The following is a 25,734-nucleotide window of genomic DNA, read 5'->3' on the forward strand; positions in this document are numbered from 1 at the left end:
CTCCTTGCAGTCCAAGGGACTCTCAGTCTTCTCCAACACCAAAGTTCAAAAGCATCAATTATTTGGTGATCAGCTTTCTTCACAGTCCAACTCTCACATCCATACATGACCACTGGAAAAACCATAGCCTTGACTAGACGGACCTTTGTTGACAAAGTAATGTCTTTGCTTTTGAATATGCTGTCTAGGTTGGTCATAACTTTCCTTCCAAGGAGTAAGCGTCTTTTAATTTCATGGCTGCAGTCACCATCTGCAGTGATTTTGGAGCCCCAAAAAATAAAGTCTGACACTGTTTCCACTGTTTCCCCATCTATTTCCCATGAAGTGATGGGACCAGATGCCATGATCTTCGTTTTCTGAATGTTGAGCTTTAAGCCAACTTTTTCACTCTCCTCTTTCACTTTCATCAAAAGGCTCTTTAGTTCCTCTTCACTTTCTGCCATAAGGGTAGTGTCATTTGCATATCTGAGGTTATTGGTATTTCTCCTGGCAATCTTGATTCCAGCTTGTGCTTATTCCAGCCCAGCATTTCTTTGTAAGTTAAATAACCAGGGTGACAATAAACAGCCTTGACATATTCCTTTCCCTATTTGGAACCAGTCTGTTGTTCCATGTGCAGTTCTAACTGTTGCTTCCTGACCTGCATATAGGTTTCTCAAGAGGCAGGTCAGGTAGTCTGGTATTCCCATCTCTTTCAGAATTTTCCACAGTTTATTGTGATCCACACATTCAAAGGCTTTGGCATAGTCAGTAAAGCAGAAATAGATGTTTTCCTGGAACTCTCTTTTTCGATGATCCAGCGGATGTTGGACTATAAAGAAAGCTGAGGGATGAAGAATTGATGCATTTGAAATGCGGTGTTGGAGAAGACTCTTGAGAATCTTGGACTGCAAGGAGATCCAACCAGTCCATCCTAAAGGAGATCAGTCCTGGGTGTTCATTGGAAGGACTGATGTTGAAGGTGAAACTCCAATACTTTGGCCATCTGATGCAAAGAACTGACTCATTTGAAAAGGCCCTGATGCTGGAAAAGATTGAGGGTAGGAAGAGAAGGGGATGACAGAGGATGAGATGGTTGGATGGCATCACTGACTCAATGGTGAAGAGTTTGGGTATACTCTGGGAGTTGTGATGGACAGGGTGGCCTGGTGTGCTGCAGTCCATGGGGTCACAAAGAGTCGGACAGAACTGAGCAACTGAACTGAAGTGAACTGAGAGCTTTATATACCACATTTCTGGCTTGCCATAAAAAAAAAAAAAATCAAAGGAAATAGAACTTTTCTTATTAACAAGAGTGAAGATAGATGTTAATGTGAACTAAAGAATTATAAGCTAGAAAGGAAATTGGTCCTCAAGTTTTTAATCCATGCACTTAGATTTTAAATTTTTGTAAAATCCCATCAGTGTTTATAGTCTTATTACTAGGAGGAGTTAATCTTAAATAGTAATTATGGAACACTTCTCTAACTGAAAGGTGCCTACATTTCTTTTGTGACTTAAAAACAAACAAAATAATATGTCCTTTGTCTTCCATTTTCCTTCAAAAAATTTTTTTTCAATAAAAATACTCCATCCAGTTGTTATCTTCCAATGGCTTTAGTCTTCCTTCAGGCCCTGCATTTGCTTTGTGAGCAAAGTAATCTAATATTTTCAACATTTTAACTAATCAGTACTGTTAATTTGGTTTTAGTAAGTGTTCCATTATGCTGAAAGTGTTGAAAATTATGCTAATATCATTTTAGGTTGTATTTTGGACTTAAGCTAAGAATTCTAGGAAAGGGTTTCTTTTTTTCTATCTTCAGTATCAATTCTCTATCATATGTATGTAAATTTCAAAAACATACACCTTTCAATTCTTCATGGCTTGATCCAAGTACCGGTGTGATGTAATTATCATAAATTTTAAGAGATTCTTTATATTCAATGGAGTCATTAAACACTATAAACAATTTGTTTTGTTACCTTCTTTAGCGGGGCGGTGTTTCTGAAAAACATGTTTTATTATTATTTAACAACTAAGATAGAAATCAAACAAATGCTGTAAGAATTCTTCTAATCTTTAAGTATAAAATGGCTTTGACTCATATTTTTTCAGGTTTCTTGAATTCATTTTCTTATGTTAGAGGGCCCTTTTCCTGAGGAATGTTAGCTTCACAAGGCAGGATGTTATCTAATTCACTCAGGATGGGTCTAAAGCACTCAGAACAATGCCTGGAACATAGTAAACACTGTTTATCGGTTGCCTGTCTGACATTCTGAATGAACAGAATTGAAACACAAAGCAAGACCGAAGGACAGGAAGGACAGAACACATCCACTTTGTAACCGACTAATCTTATGTAGGCCCTCCAATATGCAGTAACGGCTCCACTAAACTCTGAGCCACTCTTGAGTCTTGCTAGCAAAGACCAATCTAGGGAAGTTGAGAGTATGTATCTTTTAATAAAATGAGACATGTTCACTAAAAAGGGAATTTCAGTGATGTCTAGACTGGGAATCAATTCTATATTTCAAGCCAGGTAAAGAATGGCTTATTTAAAAGTGACCAAAGTATGTTTAGTCAGATGACTCTCTTCTGAGACCTGTTTTCCTCAAAATTTGCAGGAAACAATGAATAACTTAGTATGTCTTTACATTGGTGGTTGTGACCTGCCACGGCCTTGACTGTATACTCTTTGAAGACAGAAGGTTTACCACATTTAAAAGGGTAACGTCTATGTCATCACAACATGTTGCCCTCCATATTAGCGACCACACAAAGCTTTCTCCTATATTAAGGAACAAAACAAAATCAGCACAACTTGAATTACTGAATATACATTCTGTAAACATTTTTAAAAGCTCTGTCTCTCTCTTTTTTTAATTTCTAGCAAACCTACTGCATCTTCTGTGCATTTCACTTTGCCCCTCCGTGCTGAAGTCCTCAGCTGTGCTCGTTCATTTCTCAGCAAGAGTCACCTCACTGTTGGTGAAAATATTCCTTAACTCCATTTTAATTTTCACTTAGAACCTGCTTTTCCTACCAACAGACTGTGGCCACAATTTGTTTTGGTCATTTTACCAACCTGAATTTTATTTTTGAACTTAAAAATCCCCTTGGTTCCTGTGCATTTTTGCCTTTTCTTTTCCTTTCTTCCTATCTTTAAATTCACTTGCATTAATATTTAAATGCTTTGAATGGATGTTTATTGATTAAAATGGCTACTCTTGCAAAAAAAAAAAAAAAAAGAAGAAGAAGAAGAAAGCTTTATCCCAAACCATGACTGACTGTAAGCAATTTATCAAAAGCTGCCAATTGACCTAATTTTCCTCCCTTTTTACAGGAGTAGGGTGGTGGGCATCTGTTCAGCTTTCCTGAAAAGCCGCTGGGTGGATGCCACTTCAATACCTTTCTTCTTTATAAATCAAGCACCATGAATGATATTAGGCAATATCATAATATTTGTCACTGATGTGTTTAAATCTCTTTTCAAGTATTGGTAAGTTGTCTATTTTTAAAAGTGCTTAAAATGTTTTAGTTAGAGAAAGGGAAAAAGGAATTTTGGAAGCATTGATACAAGAAACTTTTGAATATATCTAGCATACTATGTAAAATACTCTCTATATATCATACACCATAGTTGATATCTGCCAGAGATATATAGTATATAATACATAAACCACTATATATATATGTATTATATGTTATATTATATATCTAAGAGCATAATGTATATGTGGAAGAAAGGTGGATTCCAACAAAAGTCATATGTATCATTGCTTAAATCATTTCCAAGGTTCATGCAGATTAAAATAAAATTCTTAATATATATCTAAAATGCCTTTATATTACTCAACCATAGAAAATAATGAAGTACTACCATTTGCAGCAACATGAATGGACCTAGAGATTAGCACCTTAAATGAAGTAAGTCAGGTAGTGACTGACTCACTCCTTGGTGGCTCACACAGTAAAGAATCTGCCTGTAGTTCAGGAGACCTAGGTTCAAGCCCTGGGCCAGAAAGGTCCCCTGGAGAAGGGAATGGCAACCCACTCCAGTATTCTTGCCTGGAGAATTACACAGACAAAGGAGTCTGGCCGGCTACAATTCATGGGCTTGCAAAGAGTCAGATGTGACTGAGCTACTAACATTTTACTTTTCACTTTTGCATCACTTAATATGGATGATACAAAATGATACAAACAAATTTACTTACTAAACAGAAAACAAACTTTTGGTTACCACAAGTCTTCCCTTTGGGGTTGAAAGATAAGTTAGAAGATTGGGATTAAGAAATACAGACTATTGGAATGAGATAGAGAACCCAGAGACAAACCCATGCACTTATGGGTACCTTATTTTTGACAAAGGAGGCAAGAATATACAATGGGGCAAAGAAAGCCTCTTCAACAAGTGGCGCTGGGAAAACTGGACACATATGTGTAAAAGAATGAAATTAGATCACTACCTAATGTCATATACAAAGATAAACTCAAAGTGGATTAAAAACCTAAATATAAGATCATCAAACTCTTAGAGGAGAGCATAGGCAGAACACTCAATGACATAAATCAAAGCAAGATCTTCTATGACCCACCTCCTAGAGTAATGGAAATAAAAACAAAAATAAACAAGTGGGAACTAATTAAACTTAAAAGCTTTTGCACAGCAAAGGAAACTACAAGCAAGGTGAAAAGACAACCCTCAGAATGGGAGAAAATAATAGCAAAGGAAACAACTGATAAAGAATTAATTTCCATAATATACAAGCACCTCATACAAATCAGTATCAGAAAAGCAAACAACCCAATCAAAAGGTGGTAAAGGGACCTGAAGAGACATTTCTCCAAAGAAGACATACAGATAGCTGATAAGCACATGAAAAGATGATCAACATCACTCATCACTAGAGAAATGCAAGTCAAAAGTACAATGAGATACCACCTCATACCAGTCAGGATGGCCATCATAAAAAGTCTACAAATAATAAATGCTAGAGGGTGTGGAGAAAAGGGAACCCTCTTGCACTGTTGGTAGGAATGTAAACTGATACAGCCACTATGGGAGATGGCATGGAGAAGCCTTAAAAAGCAATGAATAAAACCACCATATGACCCAGCAATCCCACTCCTAGGCATATACCATGAGGAAATCAAAACTGAAAAAGATGCATGTACCCCAATGTTCACTGCTGCACTGTTTACAATAGCCAGAACATGGAAGCAACCTAGATGTCCATCAACAGATGAATGGATAAAGAAGTTGTGGTATACATATATATATATATATATATATATATATATATATACACACACACACACACAATGGAATATTACTCAGCCATAAAAAGGAACATATTTAAATCTGTTCTAATGAAATGGACAAAATTAGAGCCTACTATACAGAGTGAAATAAGTCAGAAAGAAAAATATAAATATCATATACTGAAACATATATATGGAATCTTAAGAGACGGCACTGATGAATTTATTTTCAGGGCAGCAATGGAGAGACAGACATAGAAAACAGACCTATGGACACAGTGGGAGGAGAGGAGGGAGAAGGGGACATGTATGGAAAGAGTAACATAGAAATTTACAATTCAGTTCAGTCACTCAGTTGAGTCTGACTGCGACCCCATGAATCACAGCACGCCAGGCCTCCCTGTCCATCACCAACTCCTGGAGTTTACCCAAACTCATGTCCATGGAGTCAGTGATGCCATCCAATCATTTCATCCTCTGTCATTCCCTTCTCCTCCTTTCCTCAATCTTCTCCAGCATCAGGGTCTTTTCAAATGAGTCAGTTCTTCACATCAGGTGGCCAAAGTATTGGAGTTTCAGCTTCAACATCAGTCCTTCCAATGAATATCCAGGACTGATCTCTTTAGGATGGACTGGTTGGATCTCCTTGCAGTCTAAAGGACTCTCAAGAGTCTTCTCCAACACCACAGTTCAAAAGTATCAATTCTTCAGTGCTCAGTTTTCTTTATAGTCCAACTCTCACATCCATACATGACTACTGGAAAAACATAGCCTTAACTAGAAGGACCTATGCTGACAAAGTAATGTCTCTGCTTTTTAATATGTTGTCTAGGTTGGTCATAACTTTTCTTCCAAGAAGTAAGCATCTTTTAATTTCATGGCTGCAATCACCATCTACAGTGATTTTGGAGACCCCTAAAATAAAGTCAGCCACTGTTTCCACTGATTCCCCATCTATTTGCCATGAAGTGATGGGGCCAGATGCCATGATCTTAGTTTTCTGAATATTGAGCTTTAAGCCAACTTTTCACTCTCCTGTTTCACTTTCATCAAGAGGCTCTTCTTCACTTTCTTCACTTTCTGCCAAAAGGGTGGTGTCATCTGCATATCTGAGGTTATTGATCTCTCCTGGCAATCGTGATTCTAGCTTGTTCTTCTTCCAGCCCAGCATTTCTTATGATGTACTCTGCATATAAGTTAAATAATCAGGGTGACAATATACAGCCTTGACATACTCCTTTTCCTAATTGGAACCAGTCTGTTGTTCCATGTCCAGTTCTGTTACCATATGTAAAATAGACAGCCAGTGGGAATTTGCTGTATGACTCAAGGAGCTCAAACAAGGACTCTGGGACAGGCTGAAGGGTGGAATGGGGAGGGAGATGGGAGGGAGGTCTGGGAGGGAGGAGATATGGGTGATTACTGTTGATGTATGACAGACAAACCACAAAAATTCTGTAAAGCAATTATCCTGCAATTAAAAATTAACAACAAGAAAAAGAAATACAGACTATGAAATAAACAACCATGGCCCACTGCATAGCACGAGTTATATTCAGTACCTTGCAATAATCTATAATGGAAAATAATCTGGAATATAATATATATGTGTGCGTGTATTATATATGTGTGTGTGTGTGTGTGTATATATATATATATATATATATATATACCTGAATCATTTTGCTGTACATTTGAAACTAACACAACAGTATGAATAGACTATACTTCAATTAAAAGTTAAAAAATAAATAAATGCCTTTATAACCAAGGACCTTTAGACAAAGCTCTCAAGCTTGAAGAAACTGCATTATTTTTTAGTTAGTTTCTGTTTACAAGTCTTTTCCATGTTTACGTTCATAAAGGATGTAAGAATTTGATGAAGCTAAGACCAGAGGACATATGGGGTTGCAAAGAGTCAGACACGACTGAGCGACTGAACTGAACTGAAGACCAGAGGACAATATATATGTATATTTTTGGCCTGAGATAGAATGAACATATTATTTCCCTCAGTAAGAAGAAAGTACATACCTTCCTCTCATCCAATTATGAATATAAGTTCCCAGCAAATGAGAAAATTTCTTACTAAAGACACTCAGAGCACTTTTCCAAGTACCAGCTGCCACCTGGGCTCTGGGAACACTGCATTACAGGTAATGGAGATGAATACTGGGGATGTAGGTTATTCTAAACACAGGCAAAAGTCCAGTTCTGGGCAGGCCTGAAATGTAAATTGTAAATGTCCAGTGAGAGTAACTTTGGGAGCTCTGTGATGAGTTTACTCTAAGCTGTCTGCTGTCAAAGTGAGACTTTAACCTCCACAATTAATTACTGCACATCTGTCAGGTGATACAATGACTGGATTTTCAAAACAGTTGTCTAAGGAATGCATATTCCTCTAGAATTTTTAAACTAAATCAAACTAAATGATCAGAAAACCATGTATTAGAGATTATAGCATCTTTTCATAGACATGCACCACATACACATCATACTTTATGTTTCCTGTGTTCTTTTATCCATATAGTAAAATCTACTGTGCCCCAAGTTTCTGAGGTTGGGTCATTTTTAGATTACATATGTCAAAATATGTAATGCTTTAAGGAAGTAGTCCTTTTTCATCAAGAAGGTTCAAAATCTATCTTAACATAAACCTGACATTTAGAAATATTTAAGTATTTAAAATAATATCTCTGATAAATAGTGGTAAAGAATATGCCTGCCAATGGAGGAGACACGAGTCATGGGTTCGATCTCTGGGTTAGGACGATCCCCTGCAGGAGGGAATGGCTACCCAGTCCAATAGTCCTGCCTGGAGAATTCCATGGACAGAGGAACCTGGCAGGTTACAGTCTATAGGATTGCAAAAACTGGGACATGACTGAGTTCATAAGCATTAGGCATGTACTGACCAGTAACAGGCTGGCCTACTCAATTTACACACATTCAGCAGTTTGGGATAATTGAGTTGTATACAATATGACCTGTCAAATTCCCACTGGTAATAGATTTTTTAATGTACATTATTCTTAAAATGTATGTTAAAATGTACTTAGATGAGTGCTAGGACCTGCCACCCTTGTTTCACAAGGTTAAACATGAAAACAAAAGTATTACCTCCTGGGTGTGATGTGGGATTCTAGTGAAGGAGGGAAGCCTGGGGTGATTTCAGCTTCCTGGCCTGAGCTGAGTGCAGGCCACAGGCTACTACCTGAGGCTGGATGGTGAGGATCACTGAGTGAGGCACGCGTCTGAGGCAGAGCTACAGGAGTGGCTCGCTTAATGCACGTTGAATCCGGACGCTAAGTACACATCCAAGCAGACGTGTCAAGCAAGCAGTCTGGACACAGGCTTCTGGGGCTAATAAGAGACAGGTGGAGGGGAGCACCTGCTGCTGTTTTTCAGTCGCTCAGTCGCGTCAGACTCTTTGCGATCCCATGGACTGCAACACACCAGGCATCCTGGTCCTTCACCATCTCCTGGAGTTTGCTCAAACTCACATCCATTGAGGGAGGAACAGACATGCAGGCATTTAAAGCCAAGAAACTGGAATGTGTCAGCCAGAGTGGATAAACAGAAAAGGGACAGAATGGAACTGAGAGTTAACTGGCCCGTTGTTGGGGAAGGAGGCTGAGGAGTGGATCAGGTTAGACTTGAGCCTGAAAAGTAGAGCTTCTCTTGGAAGGTGAAAGACGCAAGAGGGCCAGTCAAGAGTGATGAAAAAGATGCACCAGGAAAGGACCTTCAGCCCCCAGGGCTGTCTGTGGAAAGGGCTCAGCCTCACAACCTGCACTCTTCCCACATGCTCTCCCGCCTGAGCCTAATTCCTCTCCGACGTAAGTGAATTTGGTAACGCCCCTGCACCTTTTGTTACTGCTCCTTCTGCTCACCATGTGACAGGTCAATAAACCGGGAGCTGACTTGTTAGAACAAGGAATAACAACTGTGACTGGAAAACTATCAGACCCAGAGGGTGGCACTCGAGTCTCTCAAAAACTGGTCTTATATACAAGCTTCCCTGGTGGTCGGAGGGTAAAGAGTCTGCCTGTAACGCTGGAGACCTGGGTTTCATCCCTGGGTTGGGAAAATCCCCTGGAGGAGGGCATGGCAACCTACTCCAGTATTCTCACCTGGAGAACCCCACAGATAGAAGGAGTCTAGTAGCCTGGCAAGACCTGGTCCATGGGGTCGCAAAGAGTTGGACACGACTGAGCAACTCACACTTTATATACAGGAGCGGAAGGGGCGGGGCCACTGTGGCACCGACCAATGGCTGAGTGGCGCTATAGCTCAGGCCAGGCTGGCGCCCCCCACTTACGCGGGCCCAAAAGCAGCGGGGTCTGAAGAAGTAAGTACCCAGCCGCTCCAGGAAGGCTGTCCTCCAGCCCTTAGTGAATCAGGAGGGGCACGCAGGTGGCGGCGACTGCCGGTGGCCACGCAGAGGTTGTTGCTGTGACTCTGGGATGGCCGTCTGCCGGGGTGGGCACCGTGGGCTCAGCCTGCCGCTCACCTCTGGTCAGCTCCTGGAGGGAGGGCTTGGTCCGGGAGCTAGTGTCCCTGGAGCTCTCACACTGGGTGGGTGGCGGATGGGCCCTGCCTTAGCTGAGAGCAGTGACCTGCATCAGGGCACATCCAGCTCCAGTTGGGGAGGCCACTATTACACTTTTACCACAGCAATTTCTCTTCGAATTTTGAAACTTTTTTTTTTTTTAATGTTTTGCTGGTTCCTGCCTTACAACAACCAGGCATAATTATACATCTCTCCCCTCCCTCTTCAGCCTCCCTCGCCTCCCCCGCCCCACCCCTCTATGCCACCAAAGAGCTCCAGACTGGGCTCCCTGTATGACAGACCAACTTCTTACTGGTTTTCTATTTTACACATGATAGTGTCTGTATGTGGAGAAGGAAATGGCAACCCACTCCAGTGGTCTTGCCTGGAGAACCCCAGGGACGGAGGAGCCTGGTGGGGGTCGCACAGATCAGACACGATTGAGGCGACTTAGCAGCAGCAGCAGCAGCAGTGTCTGTATGAGGAGACGGCAATGGCACCCCACTCCAGTACTCTTGCCTGGAAAATCCCATGGACAGAGGAGCCTGGTAGGCTGCAGTCCATGGGGTCGCTAAGAGTCGGACACGACTGAGCAACTTCATTTTCACTGTTCACTTTCATGCATTGGAGAAGGAAATGGCAACCCACTCCAGTACTCTTGCCTGGAAAATCCCATGGACAGAGGAGCCTGGTGGGCTGCTGTCTATGGGGTCGCACAGAGTCGGACACGACTGAAGTGACATAGCAGCAGCAGCAGCAGTGTCTGTATGGTGACGTGACTTTCTCCGTTCATCCTTTTCCCTCAAGTCTTCAGTTTTTCCTCTTTCTTAGAAACAGCCACCCTGTGCCTGTTAATACCCTTCAGCCAAGTGGTAGGTCACGCCTACAAGCCATATCCTTTGACTGGGGCACAAGCATCAAGTCTTCCATTTCTTGAGGACTCTGAGCCATCACTGATTGTCAGTATAAAGTTTCACACACACACACTCCTTAGGTTTTGAGATGTACACATACAGAGTTTACAGGCGTTTCACAGCAACCCTTTACTCCAACCACTTGTTTTTATATACAACCAACAATCTAGTCTCAGGAGCCATTTTAGAAACTACCTATCCCTTTACAAAACTCTGAATTTTGACTAATTTCTCAGAGATATTTGAGTTTATATTGCTACTTCAGTTCAGTTCAGTTCAGTTCAGTTCAGTCGCTCAGTTGTGTCTGACTCTTTGCGGCCCCAGGAATCGCAGCAGGCCAAACCTCCCTGTCCATCACCAACTCCCGGAGTTCACTCAGACTCACGTCCATTGAGTCGGTGATGCCATCCAGCCATCTCATCCTCTGTCGTCCCCTTCTCCTCCTGCCCTCAATCCCTCCCAGTATTAGAGTCTTTTCCAATGAGTCAACTCTGCATGAGGTGGCCAAAGTATTGCTACTTATTACCTACTTAAACTGAACTTTGGCCACCTCATGCGAAGAGTTGACTCATTGGAAAAGACTCTGATGCTGGGAGGCATTGGGGGCAGGAGGAGAAGGGGATGACAGAGGATGAGATGGCTGGATGGCATCACCGACTCAATGGACGTGAGTCTGAGTGAACTCCGGGAGTTGGTGATGGACAGGGAGGCCTGGCGTGCTACGATTCATGGGTCGCCAAGAGTCGGACACGACTGAGCGACTGAACTGAACTGAACTAAACCTACTTAAACACCACAAAAAAATATTATTAGGAAGCAAATATATCACATAATTATTCCACACAGTAACTGGAAACTGGATAAATTATATCACATCATGAAAAACTTACAGTAAAACTCAAAATCTCAGGAATAAAGTAACAAAAAAATGAAGACATAGTCTCTAGGTTGGTATGTGTTATTAACATTTCATTAACATTTCATCAACTTCATTAACATTTCCTGGTCACATCTGTGTCTCCTTTTTTCTGTCAAAATACTATTTGAAATAATTTTCCAATCATATTATTGCTTCAGAGGTTTTTATATAAAAACAAGCACACACACACACACACACATATGTATTCATGCACTTGTAATACACACAACTTTATTTTGCATAGCCATGTGTGTGCCCAGTTGCGTCAGTCATGTCCGATTCTTTCTGACCCCTTCGACTACAGCCAGACAAGCTCCTCTGTGCATGAGATTCTCCCTGTAAGAATACTGGAATGGGTTGCCATTTCTTCCTCCTGGGGATCTTCCCCACCCAGGGACTGAACCCACATCTCCTGTATTTTCTGCATTGCAGGAGGATTCTATACTGCTGAGCCACCAGGGAAGCCAAAATAGCCATGTATGGATTCTCAATTTTGTATTTTGGGCAACTGTATAACCACCAAAAGGATAAAATAAGAGTGACCCTTTTTACAACTTAGAAACTCAAGAGAGAAAAACAAAATATATTAATATGTGTTCTCAATTTCAACTTGGCCCATAAGATGATAAATTCCTGTATGTAGAAATGGAATCATCAGTGATTTCGTCACTGGATTTCACTATATATGACCAATTAAACCTACCTGGGCTATTGCACTTTTATATAAGGTCGACACATGAAAAAGCCAACTCAGAAATTCAACTTTTGGTTGAACAAAATAAATCAGTAAGGCTTATTAGCCTGACCTTAGCAGCCCTAACCCAAAATTATGTCTCTTTACTACTTTTTGAAAACTACAAGTCCTTTTTTGACCACATCTAGAAAAGCACATCTTTGGTTAATGATTTTTCACAGTAAAGATCCAATCTATAGAAGGAAATAAATCCTGACAAAAACAATGTTAACACTTTCACCCTTACTTTGGCCTCCAGAAATAACTCAGAGAACAACCAATCTTTAGGACACTTCTTGAAAATGATGACTTGCTACATATTTTAACATCTTTCCTCCCCAAAAGTGCTGGACTGCTGTCTCCATCTTTATCTCCCTCACACAAAGTTAATCTAGTCTTCTTTCTGAAACTAGACAGTGAGAAGCACGGTCCTACCTTCACACAAAACACAGAGCTAGACCTAAACGGCATTTCAAATAAGTTTTCTTAATGATGTCCCAAAGTTGGCTTTTCTATATTCAATCACACACTGTTCTAAACCACATTCTCATGTCCCACTTGCCTCAAATACTATAAAAGTAATTTCAAAGAATGTACAGTTGACTTAATTATTCTAACACACATTTCATACACAATAATGAATTATCCAGCATTAATTAAAACTTTATGAATTATTCTCTGATATTTGAAATAATAATTGTTTCTCACATTCAAGCAAGTATTTTTTTCAGTCATGTGTTCAAACATGCACATATTAAAGTTACTACAGATAGGCAAAACTTTTTTTTTCTTCCCTAAATGAGCCATATATTCTTTAATGAAGAGTTCCCTATTAAATATGGCCAATTTAAAAGCTTATGAGATTCTGTTCTTTCTTTGTTCCAATTGTATTCATTCCAGGGGGGACACAGTCAGCTTTCTAGAAAACTCCGGGGCAGCAGTTCCTGCTTAATATAACAGAAATATTAGCTCATAGCAACTCCAGTTTCCCTATTGCCCTTTCCCCCCCCCCCCCCCCCCGTATACCATTTTTAAAGATTTTATTAAATTTGTTATAATATTGCTTCCATTTTATGTTTTGGGTTTTTGGCCACAAGGCATGTGGGATCTGATCTCCCTAACCAGGAATCAAACCCGCACCCCCTGCATTGGAAGGTAAAATCTTAACTGCTGTCCTTCCAGGGAAGTCCCTTGTTTCCCAATTATTTTGAGTTCAGAGGCTTTCCCAACCTCATAAGCTCAAAGGGTTGCCTCTTCTTTTCTTGTGAAAAAGTAATCCTGGAGATAATACTAAGAACAGGGACTTCCCAGGTGCCTTCAGTGGTAAAGAACCTGCCTGAAATGCAAAAGACACAGGTCCTAGACACAGTCCTAGAATGGGGAAGATCCCCTGGAGAAGGAAATGGCAACCCACTCCAGTAGTCTTGCCTGAGAAATCCCACAGACAGAGGAACCTGGTGAGCTATATTCCATGGGGTCACAAAGAGTTGGATAGTACACATCATTGACTAAAGAACAGGGACAACAATACTAAGAACAGGAGACCCTGAGGCAAGGATTGGCCTTTGCAGCTATTCCAAGGTTGTTTTGTCTGCTGAGTTATTTAGCATTGAAATCAGCCTTCTGAGTGTTGGTTATCACTCTTCGACTCTGATGATAAAGGTATTTTCAGACATCTCTGACTAGTTGAGAAATCTGCAAGGCAGGGTGAGGTTCTTGGAAGGCTTTACAGGGCAAGGAGGAAGAATCCCACTACCTTGTAATAGAACCAATTGTTTGTGCCATGATAAATTCTTCCCAGATCTGCAGTGAGGACTTTCTACCAGTAAGCTTTGCTTTTCTAAAATTCTGAAGGTGTCACTAGAATATACATAGTTTATCATTATCCAGAAACCCCTGCTTCTAGCATTAAACGTTTTTAATCTTAATGACAGACATTTTATTTTTGAATTTGGAAAAAATAAAATTAAAATTTTATAGCTCTTAAAAAATTGCCTAAATAAACCTTGGGTTTGAGGGTTTTTCAATCTCTCTTTATTGTCAGGGATAATTTCCAAACATGGAATTAAATGGATCAGCAGAGACATAGAAAAAGCTTCTAAGGAGATTGGTTATGAATCTCATGTAAGGTCTAATCATTCTTTGTGATACTCATTTCTTTCCACCCACTAAATCATTACCTTCATTAACAGTGATTAAAACTAAGCTCAAAGCTGGCAGAGTTAGATGGATGCTCGTGTCCTTCTAATGACTATGGTCCAAAGCCCCCTGTTGGGGAGAAGAGCTCCCCTCAGAGTCAGTAGACACAGCTGAAAGAGAGCTGAAGAGAATTTACAGTGTCTGTGGATGTGAAGCAGAGAAAAGGCTCAATTTCAAGAAGGAAGGGGGCTTTCCAAATTTTTAAACATGCAACACCTAAAGCATATTTACTTGTAAGAGCTGAATTTTGCAGGTGAAAATCAATTGACACATTCAGGATAATTAGGGAACACAACATAGTAGATGATGATGTCAATAATCACTCATTTCTTTGGACTGAAATTAGATCCCATACGCAGCACAGAAATGAATCACCACTTTTTTTTTTTTTTTTTCCCCAAAAGATCCCTGACAAGTCTTAAGTGCAGGGGCAAAAGTGGCTGCTAATTTTTTAAATACATTGAGATTTGTCCATCTGTCCTGTAGTTACAATGTGATTCTTATAAAATGCAGAAGCTGATATGTACTCACTACAGTAAAGGTAGATGAGGGAGTGATTCTATTCAGAAACCCCATGACTAATGATAGAACGAACACAGCTTTAGCAGAACCTGTCAACTGTTGCTCACAAAGTTTAGTTTGGAATGCTAATAATCATAAATTGACCTTTCAACCTTTAAAATTGTGCATACATCCTAAAAGACATGATGGAGAATTGCTTCCTAAGAAGCACTTTCTTACAGAGTTCTGAATTACTGAATTACCTTTTTTCATGAAACAGCTGATACAACAGAGCAGTCATCCAATAGTGACAAGAAAAAGGGGTCTAAAAAATAAATACATCAAAGGGGCTGAAGACACAATATTAAGGAGTAGGAATAAACTAACTATAAGGGGATTTTAGAGATGTTGCCTAATTGGACAGATGCTTATTTTACCTTCAATCTCTGAGTATTTACAAAGAATTGAAAATAGCACGGCTATTGAAAAAAAGATGACATGCTATTTACAACAGAACTCTTTTTATTTTTTATTTTTATCATTTGTATCTTGCACCTAAAACTAATTTCTAGATGTTACAGCTCAGAAATGCAAACAGTTTCCCTCAACTCTTCTCGTGTGATCGTCCCTCATCATAACCCCAGTCTGCTGAATCGATCAGACTGTGGAAGCAGATGTGAGAAAAAACCCTAGCATGTGTTTCCTCTTTTAAATGAAATGCTAACTTGGAAATATTACTGCTTGACCTGATTGATGCCATAGCTGTAGGGATTAAACAGAAATTTGTCAAGGGCTACAGAATTTACTACCCAGTCTGCTCATTTACCAATTCCATTATACTAATTTAAAGAAGGAAAAAATCTGTAACATCCTGAGATTTGTATTCAAAAGAATTGCAAACAAAATAGTTTCTTATGTTCACCAGTCAGAATGTTTGCTTAGTTTTTAAATTGATCAAATAACAAAATGAAATGCAGTGTTGCCTGGTTTCTGCTTCTTTAAAATGGTATAAGGAGATCAAACCTGTCAATACTAAAGGAAATAAACCCTGAATATTCATTGGAAGGAATGATGCTGCATCTGAAGCTCCAATATTTTGGTCACCTGATGTGAAGAGCCAACTCATTGGAAAAGACCTTGATCCTGGGAAAGATTGAGGGCAGGAGGAGAAGGGGGTGACAGAGGCTGAGATAGCTGGATGGCATCACAGACTCGATGGACATGAGTTTGAGTAAATCCTGAGAGGTAGCGGAGGACAGAGGGGCTTGATGTGCTGCAGTCCATGGGGTCACAAGGAATAGGACACCACTTAGTAACTGAACAACAACAACAATATCATCCAGCCTGATCCAGGCTAAAGGATGAGTGTTACGACCTGTGAATCTGAGCAGAACATCTGAGGAAGAGAATTATGAGGGGCGATGGTCAGAAGAGTGGGGACTTTTTAAATCAAATATTGAAAAGCAAATTGGACAAAAAAGGCGATGACAGCAGGGAAACCCCTGGAGGGGCTTGATTGTATCAAGTCAAGAAATTTTTCTCCAAGCTTTGGTTGTTGCTGGAAAATAGGAGTCTGGTAAAACAAAGAAATAGGGCAAACTGAAGAGACATAAAGACAGAAAAAGAGGTTTGGAGTTAAGACAAAACTTAAATTAAAAATTAAATTAAAATTAAAGAAAATACATTTAAAAATTAAAATCAAAGAGAAGATACTGATGATTAGTCTCACTCTTCAATCAAGCTAGAGAGTGAGGCTTCACAGAAAAAGGAAAGCACACAGATCTCAGACTGGGGGATGGACAACAAGAGGACCATGTGGAAGCAGTGGGTCTGGAAGCACCTGACGGCCCAGAGGTGGAGGAGCTGTACAGCAGGTGAGATGGAGGGAGTGAACAGTGGTGGGGAATGAACAGAGGGCGAGAGCAGGTGCCAAGTGTTGGGGGCAACAGGGGGCTCGGATGAGGCTCCAGGGCAGGGAGACCGTCCATGAAGAACAGAGGAGGGGAAACCATGAGGTCACCTGAGAGAACAGACAAGTGAGGACACAGAGAGCTTATGCTATTGGGTGAGTTTCAGGCAATATAATTCCATTCAGATTTTAGATATAAGCATGTTTTTGAAGAGAAAATTGAGATATATTTATAAAACAGTTTCAGGTCAAAGATTTGACTTATGTGAAAAATAGGCATCACGAAGAAAGAAAACACCTAAATCCTTATTGATGGTGCCTTTCTGAGAGTGTAAGTGTTGACAATTTTCTTTTCCTTCAGAGAGGAAAAATTTTTTATTTAAGTTAGTGAGATGACAACGATAAAACCTGTTCTTAGTAATGACTCAAAAGTCATAGTTTTAGGGGATGTTATTTCATTTAAAAACAGATGGAGCAAGACAGACTTATGAAACACAGAAGGACAAACCATGCCACTATGTGACTGGAAAAGTGGTTCTCAGCTGGTTCAGTTCAGTCACTCAGTCGTGTCCGACTATTTGAGGCCCCATGGACTGCAACGCGCCAGGCTTCTCTGTCCATCACCAACTTGCGGAGCTTACTCAAACTCAAGTCCATTGAGTCGGTGATGCCATCCAACTATCTCATCCTCTGTCCTCCCCTTCTCCTTCAGCCTTCAATCTTTCCCAGAATCAGGGTCTTTTCCAATGAGTCCATTCTTCGAATTAGGTGGCCAAAGTATTGGAGCTTCAGCTTCAGCATCAGTTCTTCCAATGAATATTCAGGACTGATTTCCTTTAGGATGGACTGGTTGGATCTCCTTGCAGTCCAAGGAACTCTCAAGAGTCTTCTCCAGCACCACAGTTCAAAAGTATCAATTCTTCAGTGCTCACCTTTCTTTTTAGACCATCTCACATCCATACATGACTACTGGAAAAACCATATCTTTGACTAGCTGGACCTTTGTTGACAAAATAATGTCTCTGCTTTTTAATATGTTATCTGGGTTGGTCATAAATTTTCTTCCAAAGAGCAAGCATCTTAATTTCATGGCTGCAATCACCATCTGCAGTGATTCTGGAGCCCCCCAAAATAAAGTCTGTCACTGTTTCCATTGTCTCCCATTCTATTTGCCTTGAACTGATGGGACTGGATGCCATGATCTTAGTTTTCTGAATGTTGAGCTTTAAGCCAACTTTTTCACTTTCCTCTTTCACTTTCATCTACAGGCTCTTTAGTTCTTCGCTTTCTGCCATAAGGGTAGTGTCATCTGCATATCTGAGGTTATTGATATGTCACTCGGCAATCTTGATTCCAGCCTGTGCTTCATCCAGCCCAATATTTAGGATGGTGTACTCTACATGTAATTTAAATAAGCAGGGTGACAATATACAGCCTTGACATACTCCTTTCCTGATTTGGAACCAGTCTGTTGTTCCATATCCAGTTCTAACTGTTGCTTCTTGACCTTCAGCTAAGAGCACTGTTAATATGGGAAACATGGAAAATATAATTTATTAGAAAATGTAGTGAAGTCATCAGAGTTTAAGGAAAATTAAAAATACAAGAGAGATGACTGGAGGAAAGACAGCTCTATCCACAAGATGTCAAAAGAAGCACATACAATAAAATTTCAAAGCAACTGCCAAAAAGCCCAAAACTGCTAACTGTGGGTGGAATGGCTTTGGAATGGAAAATACAGACTTTCATTTCATTATAAATACTTTGATTGGGTGAAATACCTTGGTTTAATAAAATGACCATGGGTCACATTCTGAAGATGTAGAATAAATCCACTAATTCCAGAAAGCAATCTACCTGTTACCAACTAGTAACAGATGATAAAGACCATACAATAGATACAAGAGAATCAGATCAGATGATAAAGATCATAGAATAGATACAAGAGAATAAGGAGTGCAATAAGATTTCCTCTTCTTATCTCTAAAATCACTGCAGATGGTGACTGCAGCCATGAAATCAGATGATGTTTGCTTCTTGGCAGAAAGCTATGACAAACCTAAACAGTGTGTTAAAAAGCAGAGACATTACTCTGCTGACAACAGTCCATAGAGTCAAGGCAATGGTCTTCTGTCACATACGGTTGTGAGAGCTTGACCATAAAGAAGATGGAGAGCTGAAGAATTGATGCATTTGAACTGTGGTGCTGGAGAAGACTCCTGAGGGTCCCTTGGACAGCAAGGAAATCAAACCAGTCAATCTAAAGGGAAAACAACCCCTAATACTCATTGGAAAGACTAATGATGAAGCTGAAACTCCAGTATTTTGGTCATCTGATGCAAACAACTGACTCATTGGAAAAGTCATTTTCCAATGCTGAAAAAAGTGCTGAGAAAGATTGAAGGCAGGCGAGCCCGACGGCGGCGGCGGTGACTGAGGGGCCGGGGCGTGTAGCAGCGGTGGCGGCGGCGGGTGGATATAAAAAAAAAAAGAAAGATTGAAGGCAGAAGGAGAAGAGGGCATCAGAGGATGAGATGGCTGGATGGCATCACCAATGCAATGGACATGAACTTGGGCAAACTCTGGGAGACGGTGAGGGACACAGAGGCTGGCATGCTGCAGTCCATGGGGTCGCAAAGAGTTGGACATGACTGAGCAACTGAACAGCAACAAAAGGAGTGTAAAACCAAAAATTCAGAAAATTTCATTATGATCATGCAAGGAAAAAGAGAATGCCAAGGAAAAGTAAGGTTTAAGACCTCCTTAAATTCATTGGAGGGGGAAGAAAGGTGGGACACAGAGCAGGGCACGTGAGGGCACCAGGCCCCGCAAGGAGGTGCCTTTGATAACTTTCAGGATCCAGAGAGAAAGACAGTGAAAGAGGCGTTAATGATGAAAGACCAAGCAAAAGATAAAGAAGACTTGTTTAATGCCGGATGTCACAACTAAAGGAGTGTGAATAGCATGATAAACAGCTGAGAAAGGAAAGAACTCTTTGAACATAACAGTGAGGCTTTGGGGAGGGTCGGCTCCCAACACAATTCAAAGAGCATAGGTTTTCCAGGCAGAATTTGGCTCTGCTTCTAAACTTTAGCTTATCTCCTGCTTGAGACAGAGCAAGGGGCTTCCCTTTAATCCACCTTAGTTTCATTATTGGTCAAATGGAGATTACTGTGTCTACACTAAAAGATGCTCGTGAACTCTCATCTTCTAGATGTTGTGCTCATGTATGTTCATGAGCATACCTGTAATAATCACTTGCTATGTGGCCATTGCTATCTATCCCATATGCTCTGAACATGACAAATTCTGTGCTTTCCCAGAACTTAAAACCTCAGGAGGGACAGACAGACAAATGTTTACTACAGAAGTTGTAGTAAGTGCTGTTAAGACAAAAGAATAAAAATGAGTGATGAAGGTGCTGTTTTAGCTGATGTGGCTAGGAATCTGCTATCAAATAAAGTCTGGTAAAATATGTATAATTGTATGAATGGCTGTGTCATATTACTAGATACCCAGTAAAAGAGAGGGTTTTATTTGCAACATGTAATGTTACACCAGATGGTGCTAGAAAATGAGAGTCTAAGAAGTTTCAGAACAAACTGAAGGGATTAGAATGACATATTTTTAGAATAAGAAAAAAAATAAGTTCATCAGGTACATCATGGTTATTATTTTAAAAGTCATTCCAGATGACTGGTGTGTATAATACATCGATACATTCTTCAGGTTATGACACAGGACTGAGACCAAGTAATTGAAGGAAACTGGACTCTGAGAGTTCTCCAGCGTGGGGACTGGGGGATAAGACCGGCACAAAAGAGAGGACCTCTCATTTATCTGAGCATCTCTGAACTCACTCATAAAGATAGCACATTGCATTTAAGGGGCGGGGGGTGGCGAAAGTGTGGATGAGATGGCTATGTTATTCCAAGCCAAATGTTGAAATCACATGAAAAAAATTGCAATAGAATATGATAAAATGAGGCACATACTTGAAATATTTGAACTTTAAGTTTAGGCATCTGGGTCAGACCTAAGTTTCAACTACGATTCTACCATTTCAAGACCCTACTGAGCAGGGAGTAGTTTGTCAGAACTATTCAAAGGAGTTGCAACAAAAATGTAGATTACTCAATACACATTTTTACATAAGAAGGAGAAATATCAGCAAGCATCAGAGAAAGCCATACACATGGGAACATTTTTGATTAAGGATCCTGTCGACTATCATTATCAGATACCAGTCACAGTGGCCTGAACACATATTTGCTTGTCTTTTGGTAGAGAATGGACAGTTCAGGACTGACATACTGTTCTTTGAAGTCCACGGAGGTGCAGATTCTCACTTTTGTCCTGCCATTTTTACTGTCTAATTTTCATCCTTAAGCAGCCGTCACGTTTCTAGATAGCAAACTGGAGGAAGGATGGAACACAGGCTAGATCCATCTCGATTTGCTGTCTCGAGGAATTTTCCTGGCCTCTCTGTTCATTACTTCAATTACACCTCACTGGTCACCCCTCCTAACACGGGAGCTTAGAAATGAGGTCTGTAATGGGACCCATGATGAATAGGAATGAGGCCAGGGTGCTGGAAGAATGGATGAAGGGCTGAGGTGGTCCCAGAGGGCCTGGAACAGGGTTTAACTGGGCTACTGAAAATGGAATAACAGGGCAGCAGGGGAGGAGAACACCAAAATTTGGGACAGTAACAGAAAAATCAGTCAAATGCTTTGGGCTTGGAATGTTTTGGGTATCACGGGGCTGGACATGTACATGCTGCTGACAGGTCCCTCAGACTCTCGAGAGTTCTCAGTGTCACGGGCTATTTCATCACAGCTCAATGAGCAAGCCAGGAAATCTGAAGGCCATCCAGTGATAGATGTCAGATACGGTCGACAAGGGCTTCCCAGGTGGCTCAGTGGTGAAACATGTGCTTGTAGAACAGGATACGCAGGAGACACAGGTTCTATCTCTGGGTCGGGAAGACCCCTTGGAGGAAATGGCAACCTGCTCCAGTATTGTTGCCAGGAAATCCCCTGAACAGAGGAGCTGGGCAGGGGGAGGTAGGCTTCAGTCCGTGGGGTCACAAAGAGTCAGACATGGCTGAGCGACTGAGCGTGCATGCGCACACACACACACACACACACACACGGTCAACAGAGTCCTTTTCATTGTCCCCCTGTGTTTTATATTAGAAAACAGGGAACAGAAGCAATGGATCAGGGAACTTCCAATGTTTTTTCCTGAGTTTGGTAAAAAGAAAAGGTAAACTTCTGAGGAGATAATACATTCAAAATAGACAGAAGGTAGCACACAAAAAACAAGATCCTAAATAAAGAAACCAAATCACACATTATTCAAGGGAGGCTTATAAACACAGAGTGAAACGGAACTGATAAGAAGATTTAAATTATTTTTAGAGGCAGCAGGAAATAATGAGGATCAAGTAAATATCATAGAAAATGTTTTATACAAACTACCAGTTAAAGCCATTTTGGAGTTTCAGGAAAAGAAAGAGCATTTCAGTATAAATTGTGTGGAAGAGAGAAAATGCATTAAACAGATAACATACTTATACACCGTTGGTGTGAACTATTCTGAAGACAATTAGTAACGAACCTGAAAGAAAATGACATTCTAAAATTATAAAGGACGCTGTCAGCTTAAAAGAATAAAGGATCATGATTTCGGAGATATGTGAGATTTCGAAATGCATGCCTTCAGATTAGTATGTGAAAGAGGGGAAGGCATTTATATCTTTATCTCACAGTTTTCAGGTACTATTGCGTTGCTGTGTATACAGCAGTGAGCATATATACAAAGGAAACAGCAGGGAGAAATAGAATATGTGTGATTTAAACTGCTAAACAGTAAAATAATTCTGTATGGAAATCACAGACATATGAGCAAACCTAAAAACTGTTGCCAAAGCACTTCGGTCTTCACTGAGAAGTCTAACAACAATATGAAAGTTAGGTAAATGAAGTTGTTCCTATATGTTAAAATGAGATTGACATAGAAGATTAAAGGATATGCAAATTATTTAAGGAGAGCAAGGCTAATAGGACCTGAAGGCAACTGGAAAAAAAACATTGTTGTTGTTCAGTCATTAAGTCCTGTTGGACTGTTTGTGACCCCATGGACTGCAGCATGCCAGGCTCCTCTGTCCTCCACTATCTCCTGGAGTTTGCTCAAATTCAGGTCCATTAAATCGATGGTGCTATCTAACCATCTCATCCTCTGCTGTCCCCTTATCCTTTTACCTTTGATCTTTCCCAGCATCAGGATCTTTTCCAGTGAGTCCGCCCTTTGAATCAGGTGGCCAAAGTGTTGGAGCTTCAGCTTCAGCATCAGTCCTTCCAATGAACACCCAGGACTGATTTCCTTTAGGATGGACTGGTTGAATCTCCTTGCAGTCCAAGGGACTCTCAAGAGTCTTCTCCAATGCCACAGTTCAAAAGCATCAATTCTTTGGTGCTCAGCCCTCTTTATGGTCCAACTCTTACATCCATACATGACTACTGGAAAGTGAAAGTGTTAGTCACTCAGTCGTGTCTGACTCTTGCAACCCCATGGACTGTGTAGCCCACCAGGCTCCTCTGTCCATGGAATCGTCCAGGCAAGAATACTGGAGTGGGTTGCCGTTCCCTTTTCCAGAGGATGTTTCTGACTCAGGGATCGAACCTGGGTCTCTGGCATTGTAGGCAGATTTTTTTACTGTCTGAGCCATAGCTGTGACTTATATGGACCTTTGTCATTATAGTTTACACAAACAGCAAAACAGGAAACAACTTTACAACAAGTGTTTATCAGGGGTCAGTATTAGCCAAAGAGGCATAAAGGAGAGTCTCATAAAGGAATGTGATCAGTCTCCATCCAAACACTGCCCAGAGGCAAGCACAGGTGCTGGTCTTGACCCTTATGCCTGTTGATGGGTGGGGGATACTCTCCATGGAAAGTAGGTGCTTCAGTCCAGTTTTCAAGCTGGTGTTTCTTCTGAATCTGTGATCAACAAACAGCTTTCTGAATTTTGCAATATTGCTTAAATATAAGGAGAGATTTGAGGGCATCTTTCTACTGTCAAAAGAAACTTTTAACGTGAATTAACATTATCATCCTATTAATAGTTATCAATTTAGTTAATTTTATTCTGCCCTGAGACATTTTTATAACCTCCCACCTATAAGAATGAAAAATTCAGACAAAGTATATGAAATGACAGTTTTTATAACACTGTTATGAAGGCAACAAAGAACCATAATCTGTGAGAGGACAAGAAATAAGCTATTTGAGCCCCAGGCTTGCTCTGGTTTGCTGCCTTCAGAGTCTGCAGTCCACAGAGCAGAGAAAAGATATCCCAGTGGTGCCAGACTGACTCCAAGCTGAAATAGAAGCAGCCTGAGTCTCAGGACACAGGGCCAGTGAAGAAGGAGATATATGGAAAGAGAACTTCAAACACAGGCCAGGGGTCCCCTTGAGTACGAGTCGGCTGAGTGTTCGTCTGGCTCCTGAGGAACATGCTGGGGGCGTGGGAAAGAGCCCCCCAAGAGGACTACAGGGAGCACTGCCTGACATGGAGATGGTGCCAGGAACAGGGATTCTTCCCACCAGTCAACCTGGAAAGCCTCAAGGTTCTACACTGAGAAGAGTACCCCGAGGGTTTGGCCTCAACAATAAAATATAATTATTTCTAGACTAATCACTACCCAATAAATCTCAAAAGCAAGCCTCAGAAAGATTAAACTGTTTCCCAGCAACATAGCATCACACCACAGCAAAGCACAAGAATATTTATAGGAAAACAAAGGCATTTGACAACACATAATTTAAAATTCACATCATCCATCAGTCTCAAACTCTATTCCAGAAAAAAAAAAAACAAACAGTACTTTCAAATGAAGGTAAAATAAAGACTTATTAGATAAAGAAGGGCTTTCTTGGTGGCACTATGGTAAAGAATTTGCCTGCAATGCAAGAGAACTGGGTTGGATCCCTGGGTCAGGAAGATTCCCTGGAGAAGGGTATGGCAACCCTTTCCAATATTCTTGCGTATAGAATCCCAGGGACAAAGGAGCCTAGTTGGCTACAGTCCATGGGATTACAAGAAGTCAGACAGGATAGACTGACTAACACTTTCATTTTTTCTTTTATATTTAGAAAAGGTGAAAGAGTTCACCTGGAGTAGAACTCTGCTAATGGACACATTGAAGAATACTATACAAGCAGCAGAGAAGTGATACCAAATGGAAATATGGATCTATACACAGAAATAAACAGCCTGAAAAGATGATTCTGTGATTAAGTATGTAATATTTTGTGGTGCTATTTAAACATCTTTTAAAAAATGATGAACTGTTTTAAGGAAAAAATGGCAATGAAGGGTAGGGTTTATAATAATTGCAAACATGAATTATATGGCAATAAGAACAAATATATCAGAAGTAGAGAAATGGAGTTATATTGTCATGAAGTCCTTATTCTAATTAGCATGGCATACTATAAGTTGAAATTAACCTGTGTTATTCTAGAGATGTATTCTTTAAACCCCCAAAACCCACAACAATATAAAATGAGAGTTTAAGCCTAATAAGCTAACAAAGGTGGTAAAATATAAAAAGATTAAAAAACCACATGAATGATCTCAAAGAAGGTAGACAAGGAAGAAAAGTGGAACAAGAGAAAAAGGAATAAATATAGAACAAATAAAATGACAATTTTAAATTAAACCATAGCAGCAATCTCATTAAATTTAAGTGGTC

This window comes from Bos taurus, chromosome 27 (assembly GCF_002263795.3).
Source record: "Bos taurus isolate L1 Dominette 01449 registration number 42190680 breed Hereford chromosome 27, ARS-UCD2.0, whole genome shotgun sequence".
NCBI lineage: Eukaryota > Metazoa > Chordata > Mammalia > Artiodactyla > Bovidae > Bos > Bos taurus.